Source organism: the organism of the source record quoted next, mitochondrion (assembly GCF_042453785.1).
Source record: "Malus x domestica mitochondrion, complete genome".
NCBI classification, from domain to species: Eukaryota; Viridiplantae; Streptophyta; class Magnoliopsida; order Rosales; family Rosaceae; genus Malus; species Malus domestica.
The window spans coordinates 35,001-40,000 of NC_018554.1; the positions used below are offsets into that span (position 1 = coordinate 35,001).

The 5,000-nt window shown below is 42.4% G+C and overlaps 1 non-coding gene across 1 annotated transcript, besides 1 other annotated feature; it reads left to right on the forward strand.

Annotated features, from left to right (window-relative positions):
• The first annotated feature begins 1,125 nt into the window (after positions 1 to 1,125).
• Positions 1,126 to 1,202: a sequence feature (horizontally transferred from chloroplast DNA).
• Positions 1,127 to 1,200, forward strand: tRNA-Asp (GUC). The gene has a single exon. It is a non-coding gene; the product is annotated as a tRNA-Asp (tRNA).
• Positions 1,203 to 5,000: the final 3,798 nt, after the last annotated feature.

A 5,000-nucleotide genomic window follows, 5' to 3' on the forward strand; every position in this document is an offset into this window, starting at 1 on the left:
CTACTTTCTTCTTCCTTCAGACCGGGCCAAGCCATTGGGTTGTTTAAGTAGGTTGGGCTAGGTTTGGCTTTTGGAGTTATCTCCAAGAAGGGTCGTCGCTCCCTTCATACGCCTTGCTGCTTCATCTAAGTAGGTTTGGGCTAGATCGTTGCGCTCCTGCCACCTCTTGGCAAAGTAGGCTGATGGGCAAGCCCCCTCCTGCCGCAATGGTGTGGGGCGTCAGAGGCTGTTACTCCGTGGCCAACTCAAAGGGGCTGAAGTTCGACGCAGAGCTTTTTGGTTGTTAAGTTATAGCAGCACTGAGCAACATCCAACAGCCCCATTCTGGTTTGCACTAAAGTGCCTTAAGTAGCCCCCGAAGAGTCCGTTTATTCTCTCCGTCTGAGCTTTCAAAGATATACCGACCATAGGTATCTTACCATCAGATACCGACAGTCGTCTTCTAACATTACCGACCTTTAAATATCGGGTTTTCATCAATTTCACATAACATAAAAAAAGCTCTTTTCATCATCAGAAAAAACCCGGTTTCCGAGACCTCTTTTGCATTGCATTACCATAACGAAAAGAAAAAAAAAGAGAGAAATTTTTCTTGTGATTTGGAATGAACCTTTCTCGGTGGAAGAAAAGGAATAGCGATGGATTTCTATGGAGCATCCAGGAACAAGAAGGTTCAATCGGACGACGAATTCTTACGTGGTCCAAGGAAATCAAAGGCCCGCTTCCACGATTTCATCTATATCGAATCTTAATATCAGAATAGCTTATATAGTCATGATTCAATTCAGATCCACTGCACTTACTTTTGATTGATTTCTCATTTTTCGGATCTGATTGGAACCGATGACTTACGCCTATTTCTTAGGGCGTTTAAAGAGCGCGACTCTACCGCTTAGTTAAAAAGGTCCATTTGATTCAATTCATGAATTAGCCCACTATGAGTTTACTGCATTTGCATTTATAAATATATTAAATTATAGATTTTTTATGATAATTATTTATATAATAAATAATAATATAGTATATCATTCGTGTCTCTGTTACAACACGGCGAAACAAAAAGGTTCGAATGAAATCCAATGAGAAAAAATAATAAGAATTTTTAGGCTGTATACCTAATTTTCCTGGGATTGTAGTTCAATCGGTCAGAGCACCGCCCTGTCAAGGCGGAAGCTGCGGGTTCGAGCCCCGTCAGTCCCGACCTAGGATCCGATGAATCGATCAATTCATCTCTCCATTATCTGTGAAAGGGGGCAAAGAGTAGGATATAATTCCCAGCAGGAGAATCCTTCTTTCGTTTCGCATTTCTCATCGGACAAATCAAGTCAAGGAATCAAAATAAGAATAACGAGTACCGATTGATGGGGGAGAGTTACTATTACACAAGAAGACTGATAAGATCTAATCTATTAAATATCTATATAATGCTTTTAATGCTCATCCCTTAGCGCAAACACTAAGCAAGTAAACTACTTTCCTTTAAAGCTTTCGTTTCAGCGATTTATTCCACCAAGATACCCTCCTAATTTTGAAGAAGCCCTCAATCAGGGAAGAAAGCTATGATAGAAGAAATAGAGGCTCTAAAGAAGAACGACACTTGGGAACTGATCACGTTACCAAGAGGCAAACGTACGGTTGGCTGCAGGTGGGTCCCTGAAACACAAAGCTGATGGCTCCATCGAGAGGGCTCGTATTGTGGCGAAAGGTTTCACACAAACCTATAGCATCGATTATCTCGAGACGTTTGCTCTTGTGGCCAAACTAAACTCAATTCCATACGAGTCATTCTGTCAGTTGCAGCTAACAGATCTTGGCCACTGCATCAGCTCGATGTCAAAAGGGCCTTTCTTCATGGAGACCTCCACCAGGTTTTCGAGCTCAGGGGGAGGAAGGGAAAGTTTTCAGGTGAAAAAAGGCGATATATGGTCTCAAGCAGTCTCCTCGGGCTTGGTTCGAGATATGAAGTTTGGTTATGACGAAGATCGATGGGTTTCCAGAGAAGCAATGCTGATCATTCCGTGTTCATAAAAAGGAGAAAAGAGGAAACTACTGTTCTCCTAGTGTACTCAGTTTAGAACTCTAAATTAACTAAATTTATATATTAGTAAGAACTGCAGCTAGTAAGCAAGTCGAGTAATACAGCTATTATTAAGTCGAGCGAGCTTTCGCTAATACTAATCAAAGACGAAAAGCTAAGGTCAGAATTCGCATAGAGATGATAGGCGCTTATCGTGGAGCGCGGTAGTCTCCCTTAAAACCGCTACCGATTCTTGAACAGAAAGCGGTATGCTTGCGAAGACCATTTCTGGTCTATCCGTGTTAATGAAATCCATCCCGTGAAACGCTAAGCGAGTAAACTACCTTACACATGGTAAAAAATTCCTGCAAAGAAGTGGTTGCTTCTCTCATAGGAAAAGAGTCCGATAAGTATCCCTTAGTCTGAGCAGCTTGTTCCTTTGGAACGTTAGCATCATCTTTGGATTTCAGTCAAACAAGGAATATTTAGGACTCCATCTTGTTTATGAGTTCATGATCAGGCCGAGAGATAATAGGCATAATAGCCTGAATACCAAAATTATCAACATTGGAATTGTTAGCAGCCGGAGATGGGTCAATGGCTTCTACTATTACCTGATGAGAAGAATCAACCCTTAACCGGCAATCATGAGAAGGGGTGCTGGTTGAAGGATCAGCAGAAATCTGTATGTGCTGAGAAGTTTCTTTATTAACAGAAAAAAGATTCTGCTCCGTCTGATTGTCCGCAGTATTGTTTGGAAGATTCTATGTATTATCAAAAGATGATTGGATGGTGTTGCCCGTTGGCCTTTCGTCCTTTCCTGAGGTACGTTGTTCTTATTTGTGACACCCATATGGTTTGTGTCTGACCCAGCATAGTGCTTTTCTTGCCGTTGTTCATTCTTCTTTGAAGCCGAAAAATTATAGTGAGGCAGCAAGGATCCCTCAGTGGCAGCAGGCCATGTCTGAGGAATTGCCAGTCTTGCGGAAGACGTCGTTCATTACCTTATCAGATAGAGAGGGGCTCAAACCTCTTCCTGACGGAAATACCACCATTGAGGGAAATTCAGACTCACTCTTGGTATCGATTCTGAGAAGACTTTTGCCCCGCCGGCAAGGGTTACTTTTGTACGGGCTCTGATTGCAGTTGTTGCCACGGTGAGAAAGTAGTCTTTGTTCCGGGAATGCTTTTCAGAAAGGAAAACTACGGAAAGCACCTTAAAAACTAATGGAGATCCGACTGATGTGATAGTTCCAGTTTCTGCACTCCAGAAGCAAGCAACGGACAGTTTACACAGATGCGACAGGAGAGGCAATAGAGGACCGGGTTGGCCCCTTTCCGACAGATAGAGATAACACTGATTTACTGGATACAGGAGACTTTCCAGTTTCCGGATGACCTAAAAATTCGCTACTAAAAGAAGGCCGATATGCGCCTATTTATTACCGGATTCCAACCGTCCATAGGAAATAAGTACTTATACTTTATACATACGTCTTTTCATTCTTCAGAGCCTACTCTTGCTGGAGTTGTGGCTGGGTCAGATTCCATAACCTCTGCTAATCTCCGAGCTGCCTTTCCTTCGGCTTGTAACAAGCGCGAGGCCATTATTTGATCGTTTACGGCCTTCGGCTATTTATTTGATGGACGTGTGCCCTATTGGAGCCGCGGCCTTACTTCTTAGTCAGATTTTGATAAAAAATGGTGGGGGTTTCCCTGAATCGCCTATAGTAAGGAGCTATGAGGCCCTTCCCTTCTCCTAACTCTCTCCATTCCCGGTGGAGAATCCCCATGTTGAAAATAACCGCGTTACCATTATAGCCAGCATGGCCAAGAATGGAGACTCTCATATTAGTTCAAAATTAAGGTCTTCCTCTGGGCGGGCGGACCCTCTTTCTTTTATTGTATTGCTGCCATGCGTAAGAAAGAGATAACGGTGATTTCTGAAAAAACTCGGACTTAGGGCACGATCGTTTCATTTGTATTCATCCGGAAAGAAGAGCTGGTGGTATTTTGGACTAAACAGGTAAAGATTTCTGAACCCCTTTTAATATCTAAACTTAGACTTAGACAAAAAAAATTTTGTTTTATAGCAGAGCGTCTGGCCACACTTGCTAATGGCGATTGGAGAGTTTTAGTGAGACTACGGTGAATCATCTCACTAGAGATAAATCTGATCAAAATCCTTAGCGTTTCACACTAAGCAAGTAAACTACCTTCACCCCAGAACTAATAATGGAGAATGGTAATCCAACTGATTTACGACTATACCAGGAATAATTGGCTGCTTAAGACCGGAATTTATCTAACGCTTAACAAGATTCGATTCGCGCTAAAAAAAGACTAAAATGGCTGTACAGGGCCGGAGCCTATTCTCATCAGACAGAAGACCGGCCTCTGGAATCGATCTAAAAATTTTAAAAAAGAAATTCGTTTATCGCCCATGCTTGCTATATGAATTTTATACTTTATTTATATTCATTATTAATTTCTATTTCTTTAGCCTGGGGGAAGCTCCTAATGGAAAGAGTACTATCATTTAAGCAGGGTGACATATTGCCATTGACCTCAGACCTCACAAAGGCGGATGCTCCTGTAGGTAGGAGCTACTTCACTTTCGGTGTTCGGCGCTCCCTTCGAACTGATATCCAAAGATTCCCTGTAACAGGATGGTTTGAAATGATGGTTTATTACAGGTTCTGGTGACATGAATAGGATGAGCATACGAATGAGCCGGGACATGGATAACGTAGTGGTTCGAGCCGGTCGAGAGTACGAGATTACTGACCGAAGACTCTTCAATTGAGATGGGCCGAAGACCTGCTAGCGAAGGAATGCATCCAACAGTGTTCTGTCTCATTGGTCCTCTCACGCGCTCAAAAATACACTTTGTTCTCCCGGAAATCACTTCAATTATAATACATGACTTATCTTAGTTCGATCTGATACCTCTCGATTCAGAGAGGAGTATCATTTTGAGTCT